Here is a 13679-nt window from a genome sequence, read left to right as displayed (position 1 = left end):
CAGAAAGTAAAACTACTACTGAAGGAAGATTTCGCTCCTCACCAGGCAATGGCCCAGCCAATGAGAAATGCTGCAGCTCAGCCAATGAGGAGCCGTTGCTGCCCTGAGCTGTTACTTTCCCCCAATGGATTTTCATTTACAACAGCCCCTCCCTACTCCCCTTTGTTCTCTGTAAAAGCAGCTCCTTTTCTTTGTTTAGTGGATTAGCCTGTGCTTTCCCATAGCATGCACATCACTAATTGCAATTCTATTGGCTATTTGTCTTTTTTTGTTTGTGAGGAGGACTAGCCCTGATCTAACATCTGATGCTAATCTTCTCCTTTTTTCTTAAGGAAGATTGGCCCTGGGCTAACATGCGTGCCCATCTTCCTCTACTTTACATGGGACACCGCCACAGCATGGCTTAACAAGCCCTGTGTCGGTGCCCACCCGGGATCCGAACCTCTGAACCCTGGGCCGCCACAGCGCAGCGTGTGCTCTTAACCGCTGTACCACCGGGCCGGCCCCTCTATTGGCTATACTGGAATAAACTCACTTAAATGAAATGAGAGAAAAATTTGCTTTTTAAGTTAACAATAGAAATTGGCAAGTTGTTTCATAAGTTATATGGAATTACAGGGGAACCAGAATAGCCAAACCTATCTTCCAAGTAAAACAAAGTAGTAGGATTAACATTTCCTGATTTCAAATCTGACTTCTCAGCACAGTAATCCAGGTATGTGGTAATGACACAAGGACAGAGACACGGATCAGTGGATTCAGTTGAGAGTCTAGATATAAACCCATTCAACTATGGTTCATTGATTTTCAAAAAAAGTTGCCAAGAAGGAGGAAAGACTATTCTTTTCAAAAATTGGTGCTGGTACAACTGGATAGAAACACGCAGAAGAATGAAGTTGGACCATTCTATTACACCACACACGATAATTTACCAAAATGGATCAAAGACCTATATCTGAGGTAAAATAATAATACACTTAGAAAAAACTTTGAGGAAAATATGACATTGGATTTGGCAAAGAATTATTAGATACGACACTCAAAAACAAAACCTGTAAAAAAAAAAAACAGGTAATTTGACCTTTGTTGAAATTAATCACTTTTTAGCTTCCAAGGACACCATCAAGAAAGTGAAAATACCTATGGAAACCCCTGTGCTTTTCTTGTGGGAATGTAAAATCAAACCACCATTGTGGAAGACAGTATGGCAGTTTTGCAAAAATTATAGTGTTACCATATGATCCAGCAATTCAAGTATATATCCGAAAGAATTCAAAACATGCACTCAAACAGATATTTGTACACCTGTGTTCTTGAAGCATTGTTTGCAGTAGCCAAAATGTGGCAGCAACTCAAGTATCCGTCAACAGATGAATGGATCAACAGAATGTGGTACACACATAGAACAGAACATTATTATTCTTTCTCCTGTGTTATCTTTTAGGAGTCTTGCAGTTTTACATTTTACACTATGCTCTATGATCCATGTTGAGTTAATTTTTATTAAAAGTATAAAGTCTCTGTCTAGATTCTTTTTTTTTTCTTTTTTTGGCATGTGTATGCTTAGTTTTTCTGGCATTATTTGTTGAAAAGACTGTTTCCCCATTGACGTGCCTTTGCCCCTTTGTCAAAGATGAATTCACTTTATTTCTGTGGATCTATAGGAAAAAATTGCCTTCTGTATAACTTTTTTTTATCATTCAACCTTTCTCTACTTCTTATCAGTTCAAGGGGTTTTCTTTGTTATCGAGAATTCTTTGAGACTTTCTCCATAAACGATCTTGTCATATGCCACAAAGATATTTTTATCTCTTGCTTCCCAATCTGTATTTCCCTTATTTTTGTGTGTGTGTCTAATTGCATTAGCTAAGATTTCAGTAAAGGGTTGACTAGGAGTGGGGAGAGGTGACATCCGTGCCTTCCTCCTGAGGTTACCAGAAAGCATGTAGTTTTTTCAGTGTAGTCCACTAACATTAAACAAGAGCCCACTTCATGTAGAGGTAGGTGTGGGCAGAGGGAAGCATTCTCTAGTCCAGTGATGGTTCTCAATCTTTTCATGAGCCTGTGTCCCTGGACTTGACCTTCTGTGATATAATAAGAAAGATATTTGACCTTTGTCCTCAGTTCCTACCAAAAACCAGCTGAAGCCCTTGGAATTACTTGAGTGATAAGGGTGATAGAGTGTCTCGTTTTAATGAGGCAAGTCCTGGCCGGCTCCTAGATGGCTTCAGGATGGGGGCTAGATACCAAAAACATCAAGCCTTGATTAGAGCTTTGGAACTTACAGCCCCAGCTCCCAACCTCTGTGGAGAGGAGACGGGGTGGAGACTGACTTAATCACCAATGGCCAATGATTTAATAAATTCTGCCCATGTAATGAAACCTCCATCAGAACCCTTAAATACAGAATTCAGAGAGTATCTAGGTTGGTGACCGAGCACACCCAGGTGCTGGAGGGTGGAGTGTCCAGAGAGGATGTGGAATCTCTGTAGCCCCAACCACCTCCACTCCCCTCACCCATACCACCGCCCTACTTTGCCCTGTGCATGTCTGCCTTTTGTCTGTTCCTGAGTGGTATCCTTTATATAAACCAATAATAGTAAGTAAAGTGCTTTGCTAAGTTCTCAGAATCTTTTCAGTAAATTACCAAGCCTGATGGGGTGTGAAGGGAATCTGTGAATTTGTAGATGGCTGAGTAGAATGTCAGTAGCCCAGACACCCCATTTGTGGATGGCATCTGAAGTAGGGTCAGTGTGTGGGACGGAGCTCTCAACCTGTGGAGTCTGATGCAAACTCTGCATAGTTAGTGTTAGATGTCTAACAGGTCAATTCAATTCTATTTGGTGACATAGAGTTGAAGAAGGGGCATTGGAACAGATACCACATAGCTGGTGTCTGAAGGGGGAAAAATACCCTTTCATCCTCACAAGTGTCCCACCTTTGAGAGCAGAAAAGACTAGAAGAGACTCAAATTGGCTCTTTCCCTCCCCTAAGTCAGTTAGGCTCTGGGAAAAGCCCCGTCAGTTATGCTCTTGTGAAACAGATTGTTTTGAGGACATGCCTTGTTAAGAACAGAATATTCTGAGTATATTTTAAAATAGCTACTTTTTGGTCTCTCTTTCTAATTTTGGGGACAGCAGTTTACCCCGTGACCTCATTTTTCTGATGGAAGAACTGATTTTAAGTTTCTTGGCTGTTCTCTTCTGAGGACTGGAAGCTGGCTTCTAAGCTCCTTACATGCCAGACCAGAGACCAGAAGTCTGACTCCTTTTTTGATGTTTGACTGCTGACAGCTTTAAACTTTCATCCCCCTTCATTCCCTGTGCCCACATCTGCACATGGTGATGAGAAAGCCTGGGTGCTCGTTCCTTTAGTTCCCACAAATGATTCAATCCACAGGAGGCCCTGCCCCTGTGCCTGAACTCTCAGCCTAGCCCACCCCCTCACCTCAATAAGAACCCAGGCCAGCCTCCTCTCCTTGCTCTCTCAAGGCATTTCCCACCTGCCTGAGAGGCCTGCCCTGCCCTCCCCTGACAGTGTCATTATGGAAGTAATAGACCCTCTCACACCCTCTAGGCATGTGTGTTGTCATCAGTGTAGACACCTGAACCAGGTCTCGGGTGGGGGTCCACCTGCCTCTGCAAGGTGACATAACACTTATAGAATGGGTAACATGCTGCATATTTTGCAGTATTCCTTACTTGACAGTTCTGTCAATAAATCCTAGAGATCATCCGATATTAGTACACGCCAACGTTGTATGAGTCTCCAAGTGCAAATACACAGTAAATTCTGTCCACATTGTTGAAAATAGCTGGGCTGTGGATAGTCATCAAGTTCAAATTTACAGGAAACAGCAGTGGGGTTTATGACATGACCTTTCCTCCATTCATGCATAACGTATTGACTTATTCACAACGGTCTTCATCGTGGGATTATAGATTAATTGACAAATTTTCATTCTAATCACTGTGAAATGGGATCCACTGAATATTTTATTTTTTGTTGACCTTATTGCCAAGGAGATGGACGTTCCCTCATATACAGTTGGCCCTTCGTATCTGCAGGTTTCACAACCACAGAATCAACCAACTGCAAATCGAAACCTGCAGATAGACAAGGCCAACTGTATGATCTTCCATCTTCTGTTAAATATGTTTTGCTTTCCCCCCTTTTTAAACTAGGTGTCTGTTCATTTTTACTCTGGAAACTAACTCTCTCATGTTGCATGTGTTGCTGATATTCTTCTTTCCCTTTAGGTTTATCTTTTAAGAATCTTAATTTTAATATATTTGAATTTGTCAGTCTCTGACTTTATGGTTTACTCTTTTTCTTATATGAGAATATGCTCCCCATTATTGTGTCAAAAATCATTGACCTATGACTTCTAAAGGTGGCCCAGTTTTATCTTTCACATTTAAATCTACAATGAACTGGCTATTGTCCACGGAGCAGAGGGGAATACAGGGCATTTCCCACTTAGATGACAGTTTGTCCCTGCCCCGGGTGTTAGTGTCATGACATTTGCCACTGCTCTACAATGCCCCCTCTGCCCTTGACCAACTTTCCATATTAAATCCCAACCCACGGAAGACACTTTTCCTTTCCCTTCGTCTGTTTTTCTCTCTGCTAATACTGTATAATGTGGAACACTATAGCTTAAAAATTCTTGATGGATGTTAGGTAGACGAGGACTTTGCTCTTCAGAAGACTTTGTTCACTTTTTGACATTTGTTCCTTTTATAAGATGTTGAGGAGTAGTTTCTGTTGACTCCTAGAAAGTCTGTTTTGGGGATTCATGGAATGTTATAAAGATATCATTTGGGAGAGGTGACATCTGGGTGACTCTGAATTCTACCTAAGAATACTTGCCATCTCTTCACTTCTTACATTCTGCTTTGATAGATCCCAATAAAATTTTACTTTTTTCCCATGAGGATCATTAAATATCCTTTATTAGCCTTGGTTAGTACTGAATGAAATTTGGCCTGGAGGGAACCAGGAGCAAGCTTCCAAATGTTGTCTCAGTGTAATCACATAGGCTGGGCTCAGTTCTCCAAGTAACAAGCTGTGAGTACTCATGTGAATTATCGTCCACCAGGGAAACTCAGTAGAGACTCAGTGCCCACAGTGGTTTTTGGGGGCTGGTTATAAAGACATCATCTGCCAAACATGGAAGAAAATTACAGACTCTCAAAAGGAAAACAGGAGTTTCCTACATACCATATTGTTTGCATAAACACTTTAGGCACACTGAGGCACTCTTATCTATAAAGTTGGTGGGGTCACTTCCAAAATCCCATTTCCCAGATACCACTGAAGGACAAACTTTGTGAGGAAGCATTTCCAAGGATAAGGATTCTCCAGCCTGTTAATGTTCACTCTTCTGCACACCAGGTAGTAGGGCTTGTTATGAGCAAGCGCTAGAGATCCGATGTAGAAAGAAAAATGAGGGCTGACCCAGGCAGCTCATCCTACTTCCTGGACCCACAACAAGAGAGCTGTTCCTATTTTGCTGTTTCTCTAATGAGTAAGTCAACTGTACCATCAGAATTGCTGGTGGGAGCCTTTTCTCAGTTTCCTGCACATGGGCATCAATGGGTTACTGATCTCTTTCAGAAACCAGCATTTAGGGGATTTATGCCACTGAGGGATTCCTATCCTGGGATGGGATGTATGCTGCTGTGCCCCACATGGGAACTCAGAAATGAGAGAAGTTGGGGGTGAGCCTCTAGAGTGATTGGTAGAGTATCACTTGCTTCTGAAATTAGAGAAAGGGGATTTTGTGAGGTTTTTTGGAGGAAAGCACCATTGAGCTTTATGTATTTTGTAATCATGTGTAAACTCACCATGACATCATTGTGGATTTTAATGAAGGCCCTTGCAAATTCCAACTGTTAACCTGTTCCTCAAGGTCATTGTGGTCCAGGTTACAGTTTTATGATTCTGCCAGAAAGAGCTCTTCCGAGATCTTAGCATTCCAGTATGCGTGCCCGTTGTGTCCTAAACATTGGTGGGAAGTAACCCTGAAGCTCATGAGTATAGGGATTTGTGGAGGTCTAAGTTGTCATACCTTTTTCCTCAAGCCTGAGCTCTAACTGAATAATTTCCTAGCTCCATGAAATGAGACTGAGAAGAGAAGAGAAAATTGAGTCTGTCATAAATATTATACAAACAAATTATAACTCATACTCCTCCACAAGAATATTATCATTCAGCCAGCTGGATCTGACATGGCCTGGAGTACTTCAGGACAACACGGCCAGTACAATCTTGATACAAGTTGGATTCCCTAGGCCTCCTGGCCTGTCATGTTTGGTGATAGGTACAGCATAAAGAGGATCCACTCCTTCACAGGAATTTTCATGAAAACTTCACGCAGAGGGGGCTGGCCGGGTGGTGTAGTGGTTAAGTTCACACACTCTGCTTCAGTGGCCCGGGGTTTGCAGGTTCAGATCCTGGGTACGGACCGATGCACCACTTGTCAAGCCCTGCTGTGGTGGTGTCCCATATAAAGTAGAGGAAGATGGGCATGGATGTTAGCCCAGGGCCAGTCTTCCTCAGCAAAAAGAGGAGGATTGATTGGCATCAGATGTTAGCTCAGGCCTAGTCTTCCTCACACACACACACAAAACACGCAGATATGATGCTGTGCTTCGTGGGGCGCTGCATCATATGATGGTATTAAAGAAGGAGAGGAAAGAGTCTTCTCATAAGGAATTGATCTGCTAATATAGAAGCATTTCTTTCATTTGTACAGCATTTCTCTGAGGTGCTCTGTACCCTGACATTAGAGAGCCATGAAAACTTGAAGGGATCACAATGAAAACGTACCAATAGATTCCATGTTTTCATGATGATGTTAAATTTACGAGGAAGTGAGTGTGGCCAGAGGAACACTACTGATGACCAAGTCATAGAATAAATGTTGGGAGACCGTGGAGTCATGTGTGAACTTCTTACGAATTGAATATAAATCCCCGGTGCTTGTCCATCTTACCCGTCCTCCTATATACATATGTGTCATCTATTAGGACTCAGTGGGCTTTGAGGATGGGACTGTGAAGTTCACCATGGAGGACTGGGCTCTTCTGGATCCATCCCAGAAGAAACTCTACAGGGATGTGAAAAATATCCCCAAGTTAACTGAATTCCTATTTTCACTGATATAAGAAAAACAATAAATCATTGTGTAAATTAGGGATGCATTTGTGAACAATTTTCCCCCACCTGTATTGAATTGACTAATAAAATTTATTTTAAAATTACAACATGATCATGTATTATACATATGCTGTATAATTGCAATTTGTTAAGAGAGTAGATGCTAAGCATTCTCACCACACACAGACACAGACACACAGACACACACACACACACACTCATGATAACACTGTGAGGTGATGGATGTATTGATTAACGTGCAAACTCACAAGCTTAAAAGGCTGGAGTGCAAAAATTTTTTTTTTTTTTTTTGTGAGGAAGATCAGCCCTGAGCTAACATCCGTGCTAATCCTCCTCTTTTTGCTGAGGAAGACCGGCTCTGAGCTAACATCTATTGCCAATCCTCCTCCTTTTTGTTTTTCCCCAAAGCCCCAGTGTATAGTTGTACGCCATAGTTGCACATTCTTCTAGTTGTTGTATGTGGGACGCGGCCTCAGCACAGCTGGAGAAGCGGTGGTCGGTGCGCGCCCGGGATCCGAACCCGGGCCGCCAGCAGCGGAGTGCACGCACTTAACCGCTAAGCCACTGGGCTGGCCCTCTTAAGGCATTTCTTTATTTGAATAGCTTTATTGAGATGTAATTCACATACTCTACAGTGCCCCTCATTAAACTGTAGATTTCAATGGTTTTCAATGTATTTGTAAAAATGTGAAAACATCACTGCAGTCCATTTTTTTTTCTGCTGGGAAGGAGTCACCCTTAGCCAACATCTGTTGCCAATCTTCCCCTCTTTTTTTTTCATGCCAAAGCCCCAGTACAAAGCTGTATATACTAGTTGTAAGTCCTTCTAGTTATTCTATGTGAGCCACCACCACAGCATGGCTACTGACAGAAGAGTGGTGTGGTTCTGTGCCCAGAAACTGAACTCAGGCCACCAAAGCAGACTGTGCCAAACTTGAACCACTATGCCATCAAGGCTAGCCCACCACAGTCATTTTTTCTACATTTTTGTCATCTCAAAAGGAAACTCTTCTGCCCTTTAGCTATCACTCCCAATCTTCTCATCTTCCTCCTCCAATTCCCAGGCATAGACAACCACAAATCTCCTTTCTGTTTCCATAGATCTCCCTATTTGGGCCTTTCCAATGAATGGAATAATTAAATACAAGGTCTTTGGGATTGACTTCAGTAACTTAGCATAACACTTTTCAAGGTACATCCATGTTGGACCATGTATCAATACTTCATTCATTACTATGGCCAAATAATATTCCATTGGGTGGATAAAACATGAGTTTATCTATTCATCCATTCATGGATATTTGGATTGTTTTCACCAATCGGCACCTAGAAATATCATTACTATAAAATTCATGTACTAGTCTAGTTGCAACACGTGTTTTCATTTTTCTTGGGCAGGCCGGCCCTGTGGCTTGGTGGTTAAGTGCACGCGCTGCGATGCTGGCGGCCCGGGTTCGGATCCCGGGTGCGCATCAAGGCACCACTTCTCTGTCCAGCCTGAGGCCGAGTCCCACATACAGCAACTAGAAGGATGTGCAGCTGTGACATACAACTATCTACTGGGGCTTTGGGGGCAAAAAATAAATAAAATCTTTAAAAAAAAAAAAAAAAAACATTTTTCTTGGGCATATACTTAGGAAGGAAATAATGGATCATGTGGTAATTCTAGGTTTAATTTTTGAAGAACTCCCAGACTGTTTTCCAGAGTGGATGCACCATTCTATATTCATACCACCCATGTCTGAGGGTTGAAATTTCTCCATGTATCCTCAACAAGATTTGATATTATCTCATTTTTTGATTCTAGCCATCCTAGTGATTGTGAAGTGGTCTCTCACTGAGGTCTTGATTTGCATTTCGTTTATGACTAATGGTGTCCAGCATATTTTCCTGTGCTCTTGGCCAATTGTCTATCTTTCTTGGAAAAATATGTATGCATGTCTTTTGCCATTTTTAAATTGAGTTATTTAACTTTTTATTATTAGGTTATAACAGGTCTTTATATATTTTTAATACAATTATGCAAATACCACCAGGTATGGATACTAGCTGGGGACTTCAAATCCTCTAAAATGGGACCAATGGCACAAATGCTTAAAGGCCACCAACGCTGCACGAGTGGTCAACAATATCCTGACCTCTGGGCACTGGCCATTACATACACAAATTTTAACCCTAATAGCTGATAGGATTATGGAGTTCAACCAATATATACCTTCTGGTAACAGAGGTCCAAACAATAAATTGTTGGGAGCATTTAACTAAATTTTCCTTAAACCAAGGCTACATATATGCCTCCAACTTTTACTATTTATGGATGGAGAGCTCCTATGCCTCAGAGGAGAACACGGCCCAATCATCTGCAAGGCGAACCACTGAGGACACTCAAAGTTTACTGAGAAGTTTTTATACCAGTAGGTGCTCCTGATGGTGCAAGCAAACCTTAATCAGGGTATCCCAAATCTATACATCTCTGTTAGGTCCCTCGGCCCCTCAGTTCCCCTCCTGGCTGTCTACTTGGGAGAGCTATCCCTCTCTGGGTTGGCCCCCTTTACCTGCAACAACGCTGGAGATGACAATCCCCAGCACATGACATGGTGGGACACAGCTCCACCCTGAATGCTGCATAAGCAACTTTGCACTGTAGCAGAGATGACACCAAGGAAGACATGGCGGCTGATGATGGCAAGCACTCCCTGGGACTTGGTTGCTGAATGGAATGCTTGTTTATCTAAATTTCTTGCTGATGACCCAATGAGTGGCATTTTGCAGAATTAACTATATGTTTACCCCAAAGCCCTTCTGCTTACCACAACGCTTACTGCTCAATGGTGAGGTGGTACTCTGCCTGCCATGCTGCCCTCCTCTACACATTTGAGCTTTGAAAGGCCAAGATATGTGTCAAGTCTCACAACTTTACTCCTTTAAACACTTCACTCAGTTGCTTGCCTTCACCACACCCTGTACATTTGTCCACGTTATGAGTCCTAGTGGGAGTCAGTGAACTTAATGTCTGAACCCCTCCCCGGCTTCAGATGCTACCACCACCAGAGCATCCCCCCTACACCCTCCAGGACCATATCTGCAGTGTCACCTCCCTACAACAACTAAAAGGGCCTTTCGCTGTGGTCAGCATTCAAGGATTCACAGTACTCCCATTCAAGCCCTCCAATAGTCTATATATTTTTATACAATGGGCAGAAATCAGAGCTCATTTTGGGGGCCACTGTAATTGCTAGTCATGCTACCAGGCTCAACAATGGCTTTTTCCAAAGTTAGTGGCTCACTTTGATCATTTATTGACCCTGCCCAGTTTACCCAAAAAAATCACCCCATGCTCCCTGTGGCTTGCCCAGCTGCTCTCTATGGCTGTCAACTGCAGCCAGCAGGTCGCTTTGCAATGCAGTATGTGGCACCTGGCAGGAGGCCACAAGTGCCTTTCTAATCCCCCATATTGGCCCAGGACCAACACCACATGGATAAATATGACCTACACCTCCTCCCCAGGACCACAATCCCCACGGTCTTGGGAATAGAGGCCCAGCCATCTGGGGGAACCCCCATCTACTTCATCTTCCCCAATCAAGCAGTGGGTGTCCACTGTGGGTCCCGCGCCCTGGGTCCATCACACACACATGTTCTCCATGTGTGGACTTCTCCTTCCCCCCACCTCCTATGCATTTGCCTTCTGCTCCGCCCCCAGGGAGTCCCGTCTTTTCATACCAATTTACTTTAGTCTTGTTAAAATAAAAAACCCCGAGGCCCGGCCCCATGGCTTAGTGGTTAAGTGAGTGCGCTCTACTACTGGCGGCCCGGGTTGGGATATCGGGCGCGCACCGACGCACTGCTTCTCCGGCCATGCTGAGGCCGCATCCCACATACAGCAACTGGAAGGATGTCCAGCTATGACATACAACTATCTACTGGGGCTTTGGAGGAAAAATAAATAAATAAACTGCAAAGCATTTAAAACTAATAATAATAAAAAATAAAAAACCGAGACTAACCTTGAAAATTCCCTGAGCAGACAAAACCAGTTTAGTCAGAGAAGTAAAGCTTAACTTAGCTTATTTTGCAAAACTAACTTGACCTGGGTCATTTCTTGCCCATTCCACTGAATATCATGAGAAAACTTAAAGTGTTTCCCAAGGTTGATGGTAGATAACCACCCACCAATTCCTTATCATTCAAGAAAATTCTAATATTATGACCAATCCCTGGGAAGAATAAACAGTCACTTCTTTCTCTCTCTCTAAGTTGCTTTATAACAATGTGCGCCTGGGTCTCCTTCCATGTTTTGGTTTGAGTGCTCCCAGTTTGGAAACTGTCTTTGCTGTGTGCACGATCAACATTTATTACTACTTCAGTGACTCATTGGTAGTACTTCTGTTATTTCTGACCTTTTGACAGTCTCCCTGGGTCTACCCTTACAAAACACTGAACAGGACTCCCAATTCGTCTTTCTTTCTGCCCCCTCACATCAGAAGCATGCAGTATTCATCCGTATTGTGTTGGGAGTAGGTCTGCTGCTATCCCTCACCCGTACGGGGCTAGGTGCCTCACTGGGCTCACAACGACACATCATTAAGGCCCATACAAGCCTGTCAGCTACCTGGCTGAACACTGGGCTATTACACCAAAGCTGGAATTAATGCAACAGCAACAGGATTCTTTACTGCAGATGGTTTTGCATAACCATTTAGCTTTAGATTACTTATTGGCCAAGGAAGGAGTGGCATGTTCTATAAAGGACACAACCTGCTCCATGTATATTGAAAATTCTGGACAAATTGAGAGAAATTTACAAAAGATGGTCCAACAGGTATAAGGATTCCATAATCTCATCCATTATTTTCATCAAATACTTAACTTTATTTGTGAATATAGTGAACCATTGAATTGTACACTTTAACAGAGTGTACTGTTTAATAACGTTGAGAAGCTGTAGCTGGTTTATTAAATTCAGGGTAGGCAGATTATGAGCTGCTGAATAGGGAGGGATGCGCCACCCACATGGGGTCAGCAAGTTGTTCCCTCATCATCTGAGCTCCCACTTTGGGGAGGTGAAAACCATGGGGTCTTTTGCTGAAGACCCTACACAATACACCCACATAAAGTCACAAGATTTGCTACTTATGGATGGTAGAAATGGGGTGAGGGTGCAATGAGCCAGGAGAAGGGCAGTCCTCTGTAGGTCACGAGCCAGCAGGAGACAGAGAACTGGATAACTAGCACCCATAATTTACAAGGTGGTTGGGGCGGATGTCACTAATTTTTCACCAGCTCAACTCTAAATGGTTATTTTATTTTTTATTTTTTTTCTTCCCCAAAGCCCCAGTAGATAGTTGTATGTCATAGTTGCACATCCTTCTAGTTGCTGTATTTGGGACTCAACCTCAGCATGGCTAGAGAAGTGGTGCATGGGTGCGCGCCGGGATCTGAACCCGGGCCTCCAGCAGCGGAGCACGTGCACTTAACCGCTAAGCGACCGGGCCGGCCCTAAATGGTTATTTTAAAAGGTGGCCCAGGAAAAGCACTTGGGTTACTTCCACCTTTTGGCTACCATGGATAACGCTGATGTGAACAGGAATGGACATATACGTGTTTGAGTCTCTGCTTTCAATTCTTTTTGGTCTTTACCCAGAAATAGAATTGCCAGATCAGATGGTAACTCAGTTCTTAATTCTTTGAGGAACTGCTATGTTGTTTTTCATACCATGAACATGATTATATATTCCCAGCAATAGTGCACGCGTTCCAAAAAGTGTTTTCACGTTCTTGATGGTGTCTTTTGAAGCACAAGTCATTAAACCACCTTTTCCCCCTCAGTTTTGCTCTTAGTGTTATATCTAACAATTCTTTGCCAAATTCAAAGTCAGGAACTTTTTCCTATATTTTATCTAATTGTTATAGTTTTATACTTATGTTTAGGTCTTTGATTCTTCTGGGTAAATTACTGTATGTGGTGTGATCTACGTGTACAACCTCTTTCTTTTCATATGGCCATCCACTTGGTCCACCACCAATTTATGAAAAGAATATTCTTTCCCCATTCCTGGCACTTTTGAAAAAAAATCGGTTGACCATAAATGTGTGGGTTTATTTCTCAAATCATAATCTATTCCACAGCTCTGTGTGTTTAACCTTGTGTCAATACCACACTACCTTGATGATCACTGCTTAGTACAAGGTGTTGATATCGGGAAATATCAGTTCAACCAGTTTGTCTTTCTTTATCAAGAATGGTTTGGCTATGGCTAAGGCCAGCCCTGGTGGCCTAGTGGTTAAGTTCAGTGCTTTCTGCTTAGGTGGCCCAAGTTCAGCTCCCAGGCATGGACCCATACCACTCATCTGTCAGTGGCCATGCTGTGGCAATGCCTTACATGAAAAAAGAGAGGATGACAGGCAACAGATGTTAACTCCGGGTGAATCTTCCTCAGCAAAAAATTAAATGGTTTGACTATTCTGTTTCCCTGCAATACCATATAAATTTA

The 13679-nt window shown here is 42.7% G+C and overlaps 1 long non-coding RNA gene across 2 annotated transcripts in view; it reads right to left on the bottom strand.

Annotated features, from left to right (window-relative positions):
- Nucleotides 1-13679, bottom strand: part of LOC147912110 (uncharacterized) — a 360528-nt gene that overhangs the window by 185571 nt on the left and 161278 nt on the right. The gene's annotated exons all lie outside the window — the stretch shown is intronic.

Source organism: Ceratotherium simum, chromosome 39 (genome assembly GCF_057802395.1).
Source record: "Ceratotherium simum simum isolate JZ-2026a chromosome 39, ASM5780239v1, whole genome shotgun sequence".
Classification (NCBI taxonomy): Eukaryota; Metazoa; Chordata; class Mammalia; order Perissodactyla; family Rhinocerotidae; genus Ceratotherium; species Ceratotherium simum.
Note: the sequence above shows the minus strand (reverse complement) of the source record. Positions and strands in the feature narration are given on the sequence as shown.